The sequence below is a fragment of the Panthera onca genome, chromosome C1 (genome assembly GCF_046562875.1).
Source record: "Panthera onca isolate mPanOnc1 chromosome C1, mPanOnc1 haplotype 2, whole genome shotgun sequence".
Taxonomy (NCBI): Eukaryota; Metazoa; Chordata; class Mammalia; order Carnivora; family Felidae; genus Panthera; species Panthera onca.
The window spans coordinates 54,518,534-54,539,319 of NC_138346.1; positions in this window are offsets into that span (position 1 = coordinate 54,518,534).

Genomic DNA, 20,786 nt, shown 5'->3' on the forward strand with positions numbered 1-20,786 from the left:
AAGAGTCAGATGCTTAACTGACTAAGCCACCCAGGCACCCCTACCCCTAGTGAGCCCTTTCTATGTGGTATATGACATATTATCAGTTGAAAAGCTCTAGGAGACAGGTCCTGATATTGTCCCCACTATATGAAGAAACCAAGAATCAGAGAGGTTAAGTAACTTTCTTAAGGTCACACAGTGGATGAACAGGTTTGAACCCAAGTAGTATGAATGCAAAGACTGTATATCTTGGCAGAAGCCAAGTGAAGTGTGGTCCAGAATGTCTGAAAAAAAAAAAAAAAAAAAAAAAAAGAAATGCCCCAAATGGTGGAATGATTAAATAACTTATGTTTTACTCATGCAATGAAATATCAAGCAATAATAAAACATAATAATGAGGGGCACCTGGGTGGCTCAGTGAGTTGTGCTCTCTTGATATTGGCTCAAGTCATGTTCTCATGGTTTGTGATATCAAGCCCTGTGTCAGGCTCTGCATTGACAGCACAGAACCTCCTTGGGATTCTCTGTCTCCCTCTCTCTCTGCTCCTCCCTACCTCAAAATAAATAAATAAACCTTAAAGAAAACATAATAATTTCATAAAATTTAATGGTATAGGAAAATGCTCCTAATATAATATTAAATGAAAAAAGTGCCAAAAAAATAGTGCTGCAAAAATCCCAAATTTGTACCTTAAAAAAGAAAAAAGAAAATAGAATGTCAGTGCTGACTGTCTTTAGAGACTAGATGAAAACTGATTTTCATTTTTTCCTTTATGCTTCTCTGTATTTTCTAAATTTTTTGAAATGGCCATATCTTGCCTTTAAATTCCAAAAACTAAGGCGTAGTAAAGCATAAAAATTCCTAAGGTAAATTTCTTTTAATTTCTAGCATAGAAGAGAAAAGAGTTTGTCTGGTTTTTGTTTCTGTCTGAGACAATCACTACCACCTCTATTTAGAGGTAGATGACCTCCTATCCAGTCCTTTGTCGGCATTAGACTCCTTAGTTTTCATAAGAAAATGTCAATTGTACCCACCAGCTCAACTGACTCTGATGGATGTGTCCTTCATCGTAGTCAAAGATTATCTATACTTGAGCATCTCTGCAGAGAGCATAACCTTGAACTCTGCTGTCCAAAACAATTAAAAGGCTTGACTATAAAAAGAAAAAATATTCAGATAAAAGTCCCAGATGACCATATAGTCTACCTATTTCTCTGGGACTTGACATTTTACCACCAAATCTTACAGCTGTAACCTTCAACCATACTGTTAAGCTTCTTACAGAATTACCTTCGCTGAGATAAAGTTGGCTAAAAGACCATCAGCTTGCATTTGAGAAACCTTATAAGCAGCAATTCTATGAAACCCATATTGAATTAAATGTAGGAGAGCTGTTGGAACAGCTACTCACCACATTATTACACTTTAGGAGGAAATTTTTTCAAGTCAAAATCACCATGATCTTTCTAAGCAACAGACTGTTTTAATCTTATGGACACTGTAACTTGTATTATCAACTAAAAAATTACAGGTCACTCACAACCCCCTGTCTTAGCTGCTGTAAAGCTCTGGGTCAAATATGCAGTGTCCCTCCAGGAAATGTCCCGATGTGTGTTTGGTATACTAATCTCAAATTTTCTTCTGGCACTGACTTCCTCCTTTTTTTCATCTTTCTATGCTCCTTCAAAGCATATGAGGGGGAAAGGAGAAATGAATGAACAAATAAATTGAAAGCAATTTTGTGATGGGAACTTATTATGATTTCAAATTAAGACAATAAGGAGGAGAGTTTTATGGTTTCATCTGTTTTTCTAGAATAATCTACAGTGATTCAAGAGTTGCTGACATGATGAAAACATGACAAATGGAAGATTACACACACACACACACACACACACACACACACACACACACAACTTGTTTTCAAAAAGAATGACAGAGTCCAAGTCCAAGGTACACAAACAGCTGTTGACAAGATCCACAATGTCAATGCAAACAACCTAAAATGGACTATTTACTCAGGGAATAGGCCAGTGGCTTTGGGTTCAAGAGGATAAATCAGAGAGGCTGGGAAGAATGACTGTTCTCTTTGTTTCTTTGCCATTTTCCAAGTTCCAATTCTACATTGCATCCATTCTTTACACAGACTACTTTCAACTTCAGAAAAGTGAAGACATAGCCAAGAATCAGAACAAAGGAGTGTAGGCTCTGCTTGTCCCCCAAGAGCAGAGAGATCACTTGACCAGAGCCCCCTTGCTCATGGTACCTGCAGATTTACAAGCAGTGTTGCAGAACCTGCCCTGTTCATGCCTAAGAGAATCCCCTTCTCTCTTATCTTGTCCTCACAGGATTTCCATCATCTGTTGTTTTCTCCATTCAGTATTTAAGTTTGGTGTTTCAACTTTCCCCGTAGTCAGTATTTGATCTCTTTCTTTCCTGTAAACAGCAGTGTGGCCTGCCTTAACATTCCCTCTAGAACAATTTTTCTCCCTGAGGTGCTGAGTCACTGAAGGGAGCAACAGACATTCTGTGGGTCAATTGAGAAAACAGAATCGTTTCCCAGGATTTAAAAGTTTACTTTCAAGGGTGAGCAAATTCAGGAGGATCAGGAGAGTGGGTGAGAAGTTCATGCAAGGTAAAAGGCACAAGGCCCATTTCATACAGTTTGTGGAAGATTGTATTTCATAAATGAAAATGGGATGAGTGGAAAATTCCTTTATATAGCAGCAAGGAAGTAGTACATCATCACTCTGGGCTGGGACTGCAGAGAGTCCTGTTGAGTTCACATCCTTTCCTATTGTCCTCTGCCTTCAGCTTTCTGACCAGTTAAACAAGAAGACTTCTGCCCCTCCTATAATAGAAGAATACAGAGGGGTGCATGGCTGGTTCAATCAGAAGAACATGTGACTTTTGATCTTGGGGTCGTAAATTCGAGCCCCACACTGGATGTAGAGATTACTAAAAACAATAAATATGAAAAATAGGAGAGTACTAAGAATGTGAATTGTGAGAGTTCTGAAATTTGGCCACCTTAATTTAATATTTTCAAATATCTACTGTTTCAAAATCAAAGTCTAGGTACATTTGAACTTTCCATTTTCCATTTATATTGACATATTTTACAATGGTCACTCAATTAAAACTAAACTTTTTAAGCAAAAGAATGAAGCATAGCTAGATACACAGGTAAAGCTTCACATTATAAGCCTTTAAAAATGGGTATTGGCAGCAATTTCTTGTGAATCAACAATATTTCAAAATAAAAACAAGTTAAACTTGGGATAGTCTTACCCAAACACAGAGGGGCTTCCCATGAAATAACATATGAGTGCGGTATTTCCACAGCCTCTTCTTTAAACCCTTCCTATAACTCAATTGTATGCCAGCTATTATTCAAGTAGCATGGTCTCATTATAAATATATTATCTAGGGGCACCTGGGTGGCTCAGTCGGTTAAGTGTCCGACTTCGGGTTTGGGTCATGATCTTGTGGTTCGTGAGTTCGAGCCCAACGTCGGGCTCTGTGCTGACAGCTCAGAGTCTGGAGCCTGGTTCAGATTCTGTGTCTCCTCTCTGCCCATCTCCTGCTTGTGCTCTGTCTCTCAAAAATAAATAAACAAATGTAAAAAAAAAATAAAACAAATATATTACCTAAAAAGTGTATTAACGAGAACCATATAAGGTACATATAATTATCCCATATTTCAAATAAGAAAACCAAGGTTCAGAGAAATTGGGTAATTTATCCAAGATTATACTGAAGTAAGAAGTAAATGCCTGGTCTATCTGAACTCAAAGCCACTCTATTTCCACTGTTTGGCCAAACAATCTGCTACATTAACTTCTACAACTTCTACTTAACTTCCTTCTCCCAGCTGCCTTATGGAAAAGGCATAAAATGTAGAATCACATTCTTTACTCCCTCACTGTGCAACTGGTTATTGTACACAGTTGTCTGAGCCTTTATTTTCCTCAGCTCTAAAATTGGGATGACAAGGCCCACCTACTAATGTATTAAAACCATTAAATGAGATAATGTATGTAAAACATGAGCACAATGCCTGGCTCATACTAGGTGCCTAAAAAGTATCAGAACATGATCATACCATCATTTATCTATACTGAAATGTATTGATATTTACCTTTTTTATTTGTATGTTTTCTTAACTAGATTTAAAAGCCTATGGCTCGTACTTCTACTGTATCCTCCTTCAGTCAATGAGAATGCTATTGATTACACATTCTGGAAACCAAATTTATACTGGGTTAAACAGGAAGGAAATCAATTACCTCACACAGGAGGATGGCCAGGGCAGGCTTAAGGGGTGGTTGGTTCAGCAATCAACAATGTCCTTAAGGACCTAGATTCTTTCTGCTCTACCATCCACAGGATCTGCTTCACCCTAGGACATGTTCCCCTCAATATGTTGCCGTCTCTGGTGAAGGAAGCCTATGGTCACCCTACCATAATAATCACACTTTATTTTGTCTGAAAGGAGAGGAAAGCTACCTCCCTGTCATTCTATTAAGGACAAAAAAAATAGCTTTTTTGATTTTCTACAATCAGCTAGTCTCTCCTCACATCTCATTAGACCATGTTGGCTTTAGCTTGCCCACCCTGAACCATTCACTGGGTGAATGGTTTTTCATGGAAAAAGGGAAATGGATTTTTCAGAATTAATTTGATTGATCATCTGAAGGGAAAAAGAGTTTGTCCACTACCTTTTCCAAGCTTTATATTTTAGAGCTCAATTACTACTTCTGAAATGGATGAATGTATGAAAACAAGTTTATTTATGACTATAGGCAGAAATTCTAGTAATATCCAGAAAATTGACAGTGAAATGGCACAGAAATAAACCATGTCTATCTGACTTCAGAGCCCACAATGCCTTCACCCATTGGTTATGCAGAAGTGGGTAGTAAGAGTATCACAGACACACACACACACACACACACACACACACACACACACATACACACACACATACATTTTGCCTTAGATCCATCCTGTTCTGACACTGATTAGCATAGATCTATAAATACATGTCTCTAGTACAAATGACATGAACGTGCAGGGAAAAAAACAAGACTCTTAACACATTATCTACAGCAAGTTCCCTAAGAAATTACTTAGATGGCGCATATCCACATTGAACTACATAGGACTTCATCTCCATTCAGCTCCTTTTCAATCCTTGTGATGTAATCAAAGCAAAAGCCAGTTTAGTCCTCTGAGTCTTTAACACCCTCTAATACCGTTATAATCTCCCTTTAAGAAAGACATAGGCTTGGAGCCTTGAAGGACATCTACCTGGACTTTTAAGCATTGTTTTGTTTTCCTTTCAGTTATTTTTACAGTTACCTTGTATTTGTGATCAATAATACTGGTATTCCCATTTGAAGTGATGATATAAAGTCCCTTTTGAAAACAAATCTATTTAAAGAAAATAAAGCCAATTAAAATAATTATCTTGGAGAAGAGATTATGCATGGATATGTTAGAAATTATGAGGTGATGTGTAGTGGTATGCGGATATGGGAAAATATGAAAGTGTTATGAGAAAACTAAGGTTTGAAACTCATTTACCTGGGATAATTACAGAATGATTGCAGATGTTTTCTTCCAGATAAAAATGCTAGCACAGAGGGCAATTACTTCAGGAGCCACAAGAGGACAGCGTATCAGTGACTATAAAGCCAATTTGTTCAAAGCAGGTGTTCCCTTACTTAAGCCCTTGTCCCTCAAAGTGTGGTCCGCAGCCCAACAGCATCAGCATCACCTCAGAGCATGTTAGAAAGCAGAGTCTCTGGCCCTACCCCTGACTAATGAGTCAGAATCTACAGTCTAACAAGATTCCATAAGAAATTATGCACATTAAAGTTTGAGAAGCACTGACTTAGACTCAGAGCTTTGGTGTCCTTTTTGGCTCCTTATTGTGAACTGGGCTGACAGTTTTGAGGAAGTATATTTGTTCATGGATTATACAATCACACTAGTTAGTTTTCAATCCCAGTTCTTCCTCCAACAGTATGACTTGGGCAAGAATCTGCATTTCCAACCCTTAGTACATTGCTTTGATAAACAGATGCTCCATAAATGAAGGGATGAATGAATGAATGAATCATTCAGACACATTTCCTGACAACTTTCTATGTTCCCGCCATCCTTTATTATGGTGGTTTGATGGAAGATAACTGTGCTTTTTAGTATCAACTGCTTTAAATCTTTTTTGAATAAGACAAAAAATAAGTGTTCCCATATATATGCTACATGTTCAAATATTCCTGCCACATTCAGGCGAGCTTTCCTAGGGCTTTCCCCATATTCTGGTGCCTTTTAGCACCAATATGAACCCTGAGCGTGCAAAGCATGTACAGATAGAGAGAAGTATTTGTGCAAGCAAGCATTCACATCTGATCATTTCCTTGGTTTTCCAACATCTAAGCCTTAAGGAAATCAAGGTAAAAGAACAAAACACACTTATGTTTCCTTGCCTACAAATCAGTAGGTATTCTAGACAAATATTAAAAATGACTTACATTCTTCAAGGAGTGGAGCTAAAAGCCAAAAAGATTACTCCAATATATTCCCTTTTAAAAAGTACAAGTGCAATAGATTGAAAAACCAGTAGAATGCTCCAAAAGTCTAGAACGTGAGGCCTCCTGCCTCTGAAAGCTTTGTGTGTTTTCCGATCATTCGCCCACTACAAATCGATTTATGGTTGGGTAGTTTCTCCATTTGTTCTGGTGCCAGAATATATTGAGGGGAAAGAGAAATCTAATTGATGGGGTTATTCCTGGGCTGAGGCAAATCTCCCAGGCTCCATCCTTGCAACAGAGTAACTGGCCAGTAATGAAAGAAAGCAGCACTGAGGGAGAAGGAGATTCTCACACCCCAGATATAAAATCAGTTCATAGAATTTTCACTATCAGTAAAGACTAAGTGGTAGAATACTCTTTCTTTCTTTCTAAAGATGTACTTTTGTGATTTTTCTCTCCTTAGTTACATTATTATCTCCATTCATTCATTCATTTTTTTTCATTCATTCATCAAATATTTTTTAGTACTTCCTAGATGGTAGGGATATAGAAGGAAAAAGAACAAATAAGGTCTCTGCTTTGGGGAAACTAACTTCTAGTATGTAAGTGAGGAGACAGACAATTAACAACTAAACAAGAAAAGATGATTTCGGTTAATTACAGAAAAAGAAAAAACAGGATTATGTGATTGTCAGTAGGGAAAGTGAGTAACCTTAGAATGAATTATCAGGCAAAGATTGTCTTAGAATGTGGTCTTTGCTCCAAGATCTGAACAGGAGTTAGCCTTGTAAGCCTTGCAGGTAGACTTCCAGTAGAGGACAGCTACAAAAAGGTGCTGCAGCAAGATCAAGTTTAGTATGTTTGGGGAACAAAAAATAGCCATGTGTCCATAACAAATTGATCAAGGTAGAGAGTGTATGTATAAAAATATGTTACCAAAGATTCAATGAATGGGTATATTTGTGTGTGACGGGAGTATGGGAAAGGTAGAGTTGACATGAGAGCACAATGTAATGAGCCTGGAAGCTCCAAGCTCTACTGAAATTCCACTTATTTGTACTGCCTATAATTAATGGCTGTAGGGAAAGGAAGATGCTTTGCATTTGGGGGCTCAGTTGATGCTTAGGAGCAGACCTATTGGAATAATCTTCACCATGAGCAGAAATGGTGTCTGATTCTCACTTTATGTCATATGTTGTACATTAAGTTATTTTGGAAGCTACTCAATCATGGTGGTTCTTAAAAAGAAAATTACAATGTAAAAATCCAGCCCACTCACAGAAAATTTTAGATTTTAAAAACTATAGATTTATCAGTAACTGTTATAATTACCTCCTGCTGAGAATCTTTTTTTTTTCAGAGCGTCATTACTTTTCACAATTAGTTCTATAATTACCCCATATAATATGATCCATTTGATCTGAAGTCCTAAAACCAAGCACTAGTAGTTGATCACTGTCTGTCTATAGTTTATATTGCTCTTTATCCAAGAAAATATTCATTCTTATTAGCCAGATAGAGATCTATTATGAATGTCAATGTAGCTTAATTAAAGCATAATATTAATCATATCTTCCACACTCAAATACTTCCCCAATGGTGTTTACTTGCCTAGACCTTCACTGATGAAATGCAAAATAAATCAAATGAAGACACTTTTGATGATTAGGGAGATTTAAGCAAAGCCTTTCTTAATGAAAAAAATAATGTAATATAAAGTATAGAAAGAATTGTCTGCTAAATTATATCCAAAAGAGGATCCTAGTAAAATAAGACATTCGTTTTTACTGATTTCAGACCTACACAATAAATAATATTTATTAAAATTCTGAATATTCATTGCACTGAGTTAGTCAACAAGACATACTTCATACCTTCTACTAGTTTTCTCAAATTGTATTCATTGTTATTCAACATGAAGAAAGCAATTTTAGACATTAGAAAAACTTCAGCCATAATCATTATTTCTTGCCTGGTATTTATATATGTAAAAGCATATAAAACTGAAATGTGTTCTATATTAGAGGCGGTGGCTGCAACTTCTTTGGAGAAAATTGTCCATTTCTTTGGAAAAACATTTTAGTGAATTTCTTCTCAGGTAAGATAAGACCCAAAATTTGGTGCTGAAATAGTGTTTAGGTGGAGTGGGGGAATATTCAGGCAATGAGGTATTACGGAGAGACAATAATTCTCTCCATAATTAAATAAAAGTCTGCCTTCCCCAAATGTAGAGGTTATTATAATAACTAATTTGGAACTTTCTGGTTGGGATTGTAGTTGTGAGAAATAGCAGAGTTGTCATCCTAAAACTGAAGAGGAAAAGAGAGAGAAAACTTAGATTATGAGAGTGGCACCAGCCACACGAGAAAAGGTGGCAAGAGAACACAGGAAGCATCATACTCAAAGTAGTTGGAAAGCACACAGTACTTCTACCCATTTCCCAGGATGAGAGCCTGAATTATGGTACTAAGAGAAAGAATTATCGCAGAAGACTGAAGACATTTGTAGATACTCAGCTTGCACCTTAATTTATGTCAGCTGGAATTCTTTTGGGTGCAAGTATCAGAAAACAATAATTATTGAATTAAACAATAAATGGTAATTTTTAACTCAGAATGGTAATTTTTAACTTCAGCGACTGTGTGGGGGTTGAGGTGACATTCAATTAGGGTACAGACCCTGTGAGAAATGGTTCTTTGGGTCTACCTTTCCTCATACATCAACTTTGCCCCCAGGTTGGCTTCCCATGATGGCTGCCCACTTCAACTGGAGCCACCTGCACCACATTCACATCTAAAACTAGATAAGAGGTTGGGGCACCTGGGTGCCTCAGTCGGTTGAGCGTCCGATTTTGGCTCAGGTCATGATCTCACAGCTCTTGAGTTCGGGCCCGCGTCGGGCTCTGTGCTGACAGCTCGAAGCCTGGAGCCTGCTTCAGATTCTGTGTCTTCTTCTCCCTCTCTCTCTCTCTCTCTCTCTCTCTCTCTCTCTGTCCCTCCCCCTCTGGCACGCTCTCTCTCTCTCTCAAAAATAAATAAGCATTAAAAAAAATTTAAAACTAGATAAGAGGCATGCTTCCCCAACCACTTAACAAGGAAAATTCCATGTGCTAATTGCCTAGGCCTGAGTTACCTGAACTAATAAAATTGTCAAGTGTGTAAGATTGCCACGACTGGTTTAGATATGTCATGGCTAAATCCCAGGCCTGGAAATACAAGAATACTCAGACAGAATGGTATGAGAGAGTTAAGGAGAATGTTTGGAAGACAACTTTGCTCTCCCTTATAAAATCTAACTACCTTTCTGAACCTTGACATCAGGAGGAGTTTTAGGAATGAGTTTAAGGTCCACTAAAATTTTAGTTAAATGCTCAAAAAAAAAATCCAATTTCAGTTCTCTTTCCATAGCTTCCACAAATAAAATTATTTTAAATTTAGCTGCCTCTTTCTCAGAGTTAGACAATACCTATTTAATCCATTATTATTATTTTACTATTTCTTTTGTGTGAAACATACCATACTTAGGACTGAGCATTAATGAAGTGACAGCAATTTGGGAGCTTTTAAGAATGAGTCAACCCAAGAATTCTTCTCATGAAGGCAGAAGCTGGGTATTGGAAGAAATTGAAGATCCTAAGACAGCACAGAGAGGTTGGCTTCTCCATCCCAACAGACAGGAGGTAGGTAAGGCACACTGCCCAAATACAATGCCAGCTGTGAAGTCTGGAAAGGGAGCCCAGCTGTGAAGCTCAAAATGATTTTCTAGGACTCCCTCCAGGCATCCTTGCACCAGTATTCAGTGCTCTCCCAATAAATACCAAAAGTCTGAGCAGCAGGAATTCCTGCCAGCAGCGCACAGTTGGAGGGATACTTTAAGCAGCCAACAATATTTTCCAGATGTAGAAACTCAGTAAGCTAGATCTTGCTTGGGGAAAACAGGGTAGCTATTTATCCTTGCTGACTGAAGTGGGTATATGGCTACTGCCTGAATTAAGAGAACTCAGTTGTACTCATTTTAACACAGTGAAAAAGAACCAAAGAATAATGAAAGTGAAGGTTTTAAGACTCAGAAGACCCTGGGGCTCAGCCACAGACTGGAATTGAGAGTACATATTTCACCTTCTTCCTGAATGATTTGGCCATTTGCTTATTTCCACTCTGCCTCAATGTGGGAGGTTTGGGAACACACCAGTGAATGTTGGTTTGGCACATTCAAAGAGCCTGGAGTACCTAGGGAGGCGAGGGAATCATTCTTTTTATGCTCTCCTTTTGACTTACTCTGAAATTTGTCAAATGTTTTCCTTCTAAAAGCTTTCATGAACTACACCTGGTAGACTTTACTTATTGTCTATTTAGCAAGGTCTCCAAAGATTGAAAACATGAATATTTGCATTTTAAAGAATGTTAACTCCCTTGATTATGAACCTAGCCAGTTAAATAGAACAAAGCTAGGTGGCAAATGCATTATGTATGTTTTTAATTGATTAATATGAATAATTTTCATTGTGCAGGTTTGGATTGACAGTGTATGCTGTTCTATAGCTGCTGCTGCAAATTGTATTAGCCTTTTCTAAAGGAGGGCAGTTTTTCATCTGTGCACACTGACCTTGGACAGGAGAAGAACAGATTGTGCGCTGTAAACTTGTCTCAGCTGCTGCAAAGACGCTACTTCAAAAATATCTGTCTTGCAGGTGCTGAAATCCCTACCCCTATACCTTACAGCTTAGCAGAATTCATTTCAGAAGTCGCCTCCTAAAATGTAAATATTACTGGGAAAAGCCTTATATTTAGCCAACTAACATCTGGTTTATATGGAATGTCTCCTTGAGTTAAAGTTTTTGTCTCGCACATTCCAGTTGGGGGTGGTACCTGAAATTTTTTCTCATACTATCTGAATATTTTATATTTGGTTATCCTTCCTCCCTATAGACATGGCTATAAAATTATAACACACACACACTTGCACACACACACACACGTATTTATGTTAACAATTCTCTGAAGCATGTGCCACAAATCACCAGTTTATATTGATATTGCTATGAATGTAATTATAACCTCACTGGTAATAGTCATGCATTTTAGTCCTCCAGAGCTCAGTGTTGCACCCTATTCTTCATATTCTCGTTTGCCATTTTCTAACAAAAACAACAACAGCAACAACAAAAATGGTACCCTGTTGCTAGGTAACCTCGACAAAACCGTATGTAGCTCTCTACTTTCTGCATTCTTCCATCCTCCTTCCTGTGGTCTAATTATAATTGTTTTTCTTCTGAAGACTTTCTCCCCATTCATGGCTGCCATTGTCATCAGATAACTGTCATCACATTATTGTCATTATTGAATTCAGTGATGAGAAGCCACAATTTGCTCACCCTTCCACAGAATAGAAAATTGATGTGTTTTCATGATGCATCTGTGTGCTTTCAGAGTAGTTCTTCTCTTAGAGGTTATATTTCCAAAGAAGGTTTTCAACATTTGGCAACCCTCCCCTCTAATTTGCCCCATCTTCCCAACCCCCATCATAATCTCTTTCTTTCAAGAAGTAGGCTTGTGACCGATATATGGTCATGGTTTGGGTATGATGATAAAATTCTAACAGAAAGTAAAGTTACAGAAGCTTTGCCATGAAAGGTGCTCAGCCTATGAACAGGTAAACATCAACAGCAATAAGAATGATGATAATTATGACCACATTTAGCTGCGGGTCTATTGTGTGCCAGGCTTTGCAAGTGACATATACATCTCATTTAATCTTCATAGATTCTGAAGTACTCTCATTCCCATTTCATAGATGAAGAAGTTGAGATGAAACGCAAAGAGCCCAGATCATGTTGTCAATGGGTAGCAAAACCAAGGTTTCTTCCTCTAAGATGTCACTGATTACAAGAAGTAACAACTTGGGGCGACTGGGTGGCTCAATTGGTTAAGCATCTGAGTTTGGGTCAGGTCATGATCTCATGGCTTGTGAGTTCGAGCGCTGCATCCGGCTCTGTGCTGACAGCTCAGAGCCTGGAGCCTCTTCAGATTCTGTCTTTCTCTCTCTCTCTCTGCCCCTCCCCCCGCTCACACTCTGTTTCTGTCTCTCAAAAATACATAAACATTTTTTTAAAAATTAAAAAAAAGTTAACTTTATATTAAGTATATTAAGTATAAATGGTAAATGTAGGATAAATCTTGAACTCAGAAACATTAAACTATGAGAAAAACATACACCTTAGAACCAACCAAATACTATATGTATATAGCCTACTACCACTCTCTTGCTTATAAGTTGGAATTGTTCCCCAGAGCACCCGGCTGGCTCAGTCGGAAGAGCATGCGACTCTTAATCTCAGAGTCATGAGTTCGAGCCCCACATTGGGGGTAGAGATTACTTGAAGATAAATAAATAAATTTATTAAATTTGAATTGTTCCCTAGTTATAGTTTCCAGTAAATAATATAACTAGGACAATGTCTTCTAAATCCATTGCTTCTGACCTCCACAGCCTAACCCCCATCTCCCCACTCCCATTTAATGAGCCTCCTTTCAGTATCAGTACATGCCTAAAGAGTATTTTCTAATTTGTGAAGATATATCTTTGAAATTGAAAACCTGGAGTTAGGGCCACCTGGGTGGCTCAGTCAGTTGAGCGTCCAACTTCAGCACAGGTCATGATCTCACAGTTTGTGAGTTCGAGCCCCAGGTCGGGCTCTGTGCTGACAGCTTGGAGCCTGCTTTGGATTCTGTGTTTCCTTCTCTCTCTGCCCACCTCCAGCTTGTGCTCTGTCTCTGTCTCTGTCTCTCAAAAATAAATAAATAAATAAATGTAAAAAAAAAAAACAAAACAAAACAGAAAACCTGGAGTTAAAGCCCACTTTGGCCTCTTGCTAGATAGATAAATTAACTTGAGTAAGATAATTCTCTGATCCAACTTCTCTGGTTATATTTTGTTTACCCTAATGACATTTTTGGCAGAGAGACAGATTTATAAAAATGTCTAAGTCCCCCACCAGCCTGTGACTTCTTTGATGGCCAAGTCTGTCTTGTTTATCCTGGCTTTCCTCTACTGCACTTAGCCTGGTACCTTGAACATATTGAGGGAGATATTCAATCAATATTTATTTAATCAAATTCATTAATATATTTTTACTAAATGATTAGCTACAGTGTGCTGATGTTATGGGAAGTAATCAAGTAATTTGAGGAAAACTGATTTCCATTCCTTTCCTAAGAAACATCATCTCAGACCTGTGTTTTCACTTGTTCCTTGAGGCTTTGCTTTCAGAGGCTAAAACTCTGTACTTTCTACAACAAAACTGTACCTTCTCAAAAGCTGGATGTGTCCCTTCTCCCTTCAAGAAATGAATGATGTAGAGAGAAGATGGAGCACGGAGGTAACTTACTAGGCTTGGGTACCTTGTCATTGTTAATGAGTTGACTTTTTAAAAAGTCTCACAGAACGAATTGAACAGATTTTGTCTGAGTCCTAGAGACGATCTGAAACTTTATTCATCATACATAGTGTAATGTGCATGCACAATCATCTTCCCCTCTTAAGAAAATAGCCATTTTAAGTGCATAAATTAAGCCATAAAATATGATAAAGGACATCTATCTCTTAAATGTTTTTACTTAGCTAGCTGTGAAATTAATAGATTAAGTTTAATTGTGGCACTATTGTTTTGCAAAACGTCCTGAACTCCTCATAAATGCATAGGTATTAGCCAACTAGAAGGGAATGTTGCCTAAAATAGATTCAGCCAGTCAGAGATAAGCTTCTAAATTAATTAGGTGATTAGTCATTTAATTTCATTTATCTTCTGTTTCCTATTACAAAGCATCTCGACCTGTTTTATGAAAGAAACTAAATTAAACTGAAAGAGAGAGGTAGAGAGATTTCCCGACTGGCAAGTCATTGCAAAATCTCCATTTGGAATCAGCGTAAAAACAAAAGACATAATAGGAGAAGAGCCTGAACATTAGGTATTTGTTTAAACTTGGGGCTTAATATGGTGTTTGCATTTAAGATTTTGAACCTTGGATTTAGTAAAACTAATCAGTGATGTTTCATTTACTCACCTCTGGAAAATAGGAATGTGTACTTTCCCTGTTTTGATTTATACACATCTCATTACTATTTGATGATTAACCTCTTGTATCATGCTATTTCAACTACATCAAAGTTCACAAATTCCAAATGTTACTAGGGTGTAGAATTTCCTTCAAGGGGTATTAATTTTCTTTTCCCATAACAGACCTCATCTTTTTTATAACCAATGTTTTACATCTTTTCTGGGGGCTATAAGATCAGGTTTTCCTTTCATTTTTAAGAATCATATTTTCATCTTACACTCTGGACACTTTTTTTGGCATGATGGCAATACCATTAGACTCAGGTGGGCAAGTACACTCTATGAGTGCTATTATTCCCCAGCTCCACACCCAAGGCAAATATACATTCATCGATCTTTCCTGTTTAGCCTGTACTTAAACTTGGGGTCCAATGCCGCATTTCAGACCTCCATCACTAAAGCTGTCTCAGCATAAAAACTCTTTGCTAATCTATACTAGCCATTAACCTATCTCCTTCATTTTCTTGATTTATGGTAAATCTGTGCTACTGTGCTACTAAAGTAAATAAATTGTTCCTTTTCTACCTGGTCACATGTTTTCCTACCTTAATATATTTTTCTCTTGATTTATAAAGTGATACCCATTCACTAGGACAGGGAGGATCCTTCATGGAGGAAAAAGCCCTCCCAACAGGAATCAACAGGAATTCTAATCTTTGTTTTTTAATGTTTATTTATTTTTGAGAGAGAGAGAGAGAGAGAGAGAGAGAGAGAGACACAGAATGTAAGTGGGCGAGGGACAGAGAGAGAGGGAGATGCAGAATCCAAAGCAGGCTCCAGGCTCTGAGCTGTCAGCACAGAGCCCAACACGAGGCTCCAACCCAGGAACCGTGACATCAGGACCTGAGCCGATATCAGACGCTTAACTGACTGAGACACCCAGGCACCCCTTAATCTTTTTGTTTTTAAGTAAGCTCTAGGCCCAATGTGGGGTTCAAACTCAGAACCCTGAGATCAAGAGTTGCATGCTCTACCAACTGAGCCAGCCAGACATCCTGGGAATTCTCATCTTGAGGTTTGCTTTGTACTTTGACAGAAATGGGCAAAAACTTAATCTAGGACTTTGTAAGTAAAGACATGGAATCAGAATCACAAGGTAAACATGCAATCTTAGATCTTTGCACTTTTCTGTGTACCTGTTTCATGCATTCTTAGAATATTTTTAAATCAATCAAGTTAGAAGTGTAATATTTATCATTAATGTCCAGAATATATACTTTCCCATGTTGCCTCAAATAGACTCAGCCAGAAGTGATCAGCTTCTGCAGGCAAAATATGAATTTTACATTCCTACAATAGCACAGCATTGTGCCTCTTATATTTTTTCTAATGTTCTCATGTGCCCTACTGAGGAAACCTTTTCCAACTTAGCAACAAGGCAGAGTGTGACAATTTTCATGCCTAATAAATTCTGATGGAAAAAAAGACAAATATTTCTAACATTTAATTAGGAGTTATACCCTTATCTGATCTTTTCCCTCCAGATCAACTTCATCAAAATTCTGGCTAATTGTATTTGTTTGGGCAAAGCGAAGCAGATCCCTATTTCAGTTGTTCGAAGCAGAAAATACAGGGGCTCACACAATGCCTTGACTGTGGTAGATTTTTAATAAGCATCTGCTGATTAGTTAGATGACAGTAATTGAAAACTTACATCTCCAGGCAAATCTCAGTAAGATGTGGTATGAAAATAGTGCTTAGGGTGTCCCATCACCGTGTGGTAAGCAAATCCCTCCCATAACTGTGTCTGGTTGGAAATATAAATATGAAGTTCAGATAAAATATGGGAGTGAAAATACAGCTAGTCTCCCATTCACATCCCTACTGGAAAGGTGTTATGCAAAGATATGCAGTGGATGGGACTCAAGAGAAAACAGATTTCCAAGAAGGAAGAAGGGGTCAACCTTATCAAAGCATTTTTTGGATAGAAAGTTTAATTTACAGCAGGTTCAAATTTAGACTACAGAGAAAAGATGTATCACAGAAAGTAAAGGGCAGTTTACAGTTGGGGTTGTGGGAAGTTGAGGAAATTGTTTACTGAGTCACTGCTTTTCATGAGAAATTGAAGGTAAAGTCAATTAATAAGTATAAGTGAGGTGAATTATGAAAGTTTGGGACAGCTGCTGTACGGCTAGAGAAGAGAAGCAAGTAGGACTAAGCAGGAATATTTTGGAGGTCTTTGAGAACCCAGGTGAGGCTAGAAAGTACAAATTGTAATGGCGCTATTTATGTCGCTATTCAAGTGCTTCTAGCAGTCCAGGTGCACATAGCAGCAAGGAAACATCAGAATGAATTCATCCTTACTTAGAACACAATGACTTTAAAAGATTTATCAGAAACCAATGACAGCCAAAGCCATACCATGTTGGCTGTAGAGATTACTTAAAAATAAAATCTTTAAAAAAGTTTTTTGGACATGTTCAATGAAAAAAAAATCACTTGGTTGACAAGACCAGTTAGATCAGCGTCCCATGTGGAAGATGTGGTGGCTTAAATAGGGTGGTGGCTGTGAAAATGAAGTCTGGGAATTTGGGATCTATTCTAGAGGTAGCGCTGACAGGACCATCTGAAAGAGCAAGTGACAGGGGCAGAGGTGAGGATCGGGAAAATGAGAGAAAGAGAAATATCGAGAATTATGCTTAGGTTTTTGAATTTTGCAGAGGTTTTTAGGTATCATTCTCTAAAAGCCTGTGAGGAGGGGCGCCTGGGTGGCGCAGTCGGTTGAGCGTCCGACTTCAGCCAGGTCACGATCTCACGGTCCGTGAGTTCGAGCCCCGCGTCGGGCTCTGGGCTGATGGCTCAGAGCCTGGAGCCTGTTTCCGATTCTGTGTCTCCCTCTTTCTCTGTCCCTCCCCCGTTCATGCTCTGTCTCTCTCTGTCCCAAAAATAAATAAAAAAAATTTAAAAAAATAAAAATAAAAAAAATAAAAGCCTGTGAGGAACAGCTTTCCTAGAGATGGTGATGGAGGATAGTTTCCAGCATTCTGTTTAGACATGTTGAGTCTAATAGATCTGAAGATAGATATTTGCAAGTCATTAGAACATATGTGCTTTTTTTTGAGAGAGAGAGAGAGAGAGAGAGAGAGCGTGCATGTGAGCTGGGAAGAGGGGTAGAGGAGCAGAGGAAGAGAGAAGGAAGAGAGAAAGGGAGAATCTTTTTTTTTATGTTTTTATTTATTTTTGAGGCAGAGAGAGACAGAGCATGAACAAGGGAGGGGCAGAGAGAGAAGAAGACACAGAATCTGAAGCAGGCTCCAGGCTCTGAGTTGTCAGCACAGAGCCTGACGCGGGGCTCGAACTCACAGACTGTGAGATCATGACCTGAGCTGAGGGCAGGCGCTTAACCGACTGAGCCACCAAGGCGCCCCAAGAAAGGGAGAATCTTAAGCAGACTCCACACTCAGCATGGAGCCCAACATAGGGCTGAATCCCATGAGCCTGAGATCATAACCTGAGATGAAATCAAGAGTTGGATGTTCAACCGACTTGAGCCACCCAGGCACCCCTAAAATGTAAATACGGGGCAGGGGCGCCTGGGTGGCTCAGTCATTTGAGCATCTGACTTTGGCTCAGGTCATGAACTCACAGTTCATGAGTTCAAGCCCTGTGTCAGGCTCTGTGGGTATAGCTCAGAGCCTGGAACCTGCTTTGGATTCTGTGTCTCCCTCTGTCTCTGCTCCTCCTCCACTTATGTTCTGTCTTTGTCTCCCTCTCAAAGATAAATAAACATTAAAAAAAAAATTTTAAAGCCAATGGCAAATGATATTCTCCAGGAACAGAGCATAGGTAGAAAAGACCGAATTCTCTCACACTCCAGAATTGAGAGAACAGGCAGAGGAAAAGGAACTAGAGATAGGAACTGCAGATATTGAGACAGGCAGCACGAGAGTACAGGAGGAGGAAGGAAGGAGTTGTTGAGTGTGTCAGCCCTGTGAGAGAAGGAAAAGAGGAGGACAGACAAGTAATCCCCAGATTAGGCAATGTGGGAAGCACTGGTGACTAAAGGAACGATTTTTAGTGGCGTCAAACCCAAAGGCAATAAGAAATTATGGAGCAAACAAATAAAGACCACTCTTTCTAGTACATTTGCCATGAATGAGAAACAAAGAAATGGGGTTGAGGCAGGAAGGAGATAGGTGGTCAAGAGAGTTTTGTTTTGTTAAGATGTATGTCCCTCAAACTCAACTCAAGCACACTCTAGCCAAATTGTTATGGATTGTTATTAATGTCTTCTGTCCAGCTCCTAATCCTTGGAAACAAACTTTCTTTCTGTTTCCTTTCTTTCTCCTTGTCATAGTTTCTTGGTCATTTGAACCGTAGAACCTGTAGTTGTTCAATTTATGTCAGTCCTGACACCTGATGAATAAACCAACTTCTTCTCATTTTAAAAATATATTTAATTAAATTCTGGAAGGGACTTTAGAGATTTACTTCAGGTATCTTATTTTATAGATGAGAAAACTGAAGCACCAAAAAAACAAATAGAATGCCTCAGTGATGGATCCAGAAATATAATTAATATTTTTATTGTCTGACAACACACATTTTTCCTCTCAAATTTATGTCAATATGTCTGAATGCTTTTCTAAACCCAGATGTAGCAACCCGCATATCTGAATGCAATAAAGCATCTTACCCTTTACCCCTGAGACCTAAAAGTCAAGCCATTGCATACCAGATCCAATGCAATTTCTATGAAGAGTTGATATACCTTTACTAATATATTGAAGAAATCCTTTGAAATTTTGAATTGGCCAATGAGGAGTACTTTATTACGAATGGTAGAAGATGCTTTGTTCTCATGGATTATGAGCTCTTATTAGCTCCTGATTTCAGAGAAGGCATAGATCTGACTGATTTCCAGGGCATGGTATGATATCTTGATCATAGTAAATGCCTAAGAAATTCTTATTTATTGATGAAAAGAATGAACAGAATAGTGGCTGCTCAGTCTACTTCTTAGAAAATGACATTGTAGGGCACCTGGGTGGCTCAATCGGTTAAGCATCTGACTCTTGATTTTGGCTCAGGTTATGAGCTCATGGTCATGATCTCATGGTTGTGAGATCAAGCCCTGTGTCAGGCTCTGTGCTGGGGGTGGATCTGCTTAAGATTCTCTCTTTCCCTCTCCCTCTGCACCTCCCCCATTTGCACTCTCTCTCTCTCTTTCTCTTTCTGTCTCATGAAAAGGAAAGGAAAGGAAAAAAAAAAAAACAGAAAAAGAAAAAAAAGCAATATTGTAATCAGAACTCACAATTTCGGTCCTTGCCTGTCTTTATTTGGTTTAGTCCTCTAGTGAAAATTTATCACCTTAATATTCTAGGTTATGTAGTTCATCTCCATGTTTCTGGTCAGTTCTACATAACAGCAGTTTCCTTTCTTCCCTAAAAATTTGCAAAGCTAGGTGTCTGCATATTATCTTTGTGGTTCTTGGTCTAGTGAGAATCTCAACATCTAGTCATTTTATGAACCTGGAGATATATATAGGGTGGTAACATTATGAATTAAAAATTTCTTGTGGGCATTATAGAAACAAAAGTATTTACTTAAATCAAATAATATTACTGTGTATCTTGTTTCCTATATGCTTTTTAGAGATCATATGGTTCTACAGACTAAGCCTTGAATATAAGGTCTGACTTTTATGTCTGTTTCTGAAGCTCATTCTATAGAAGTGACTTCATCTGGAAAATGAAAAGTGAGTCCTGTTAAACAGTTGATGTGAAACTGAACCTTTGCAAAACCATCTGAAATAGCATTTTAAATAGAAGATAAGGAAAAAAGTAAAATTCCAATTAGGGAAACTATACTAAAGAGGCTATTTTATGTTTTAAGGTAAAAAATGAATGTTCAGTATAGAAATTTAAAGAGAAAAAAAAAACTGTGCTATTTCTAACAGTGTTTTTTGGAATGTTCTGTAATGTCCAAAGAGATTTGTCAGCCTTAAGGAAAATCTATTTAACATTACAGTTTAAGGTGATTTTTTTTTTTTTTTTTTTTTACTCTAAGATGGGAAGCAACTCAAAAGGATAAGCAAAGTACTCAAATTCAAGGAATCCAGGATTCTCTGGCAACTTTTAGGAAAGTTACTTTACTTGTCTATGGTGCTTTCTGCATCTGTAAAATTATTTTCCAGTGAGGACTT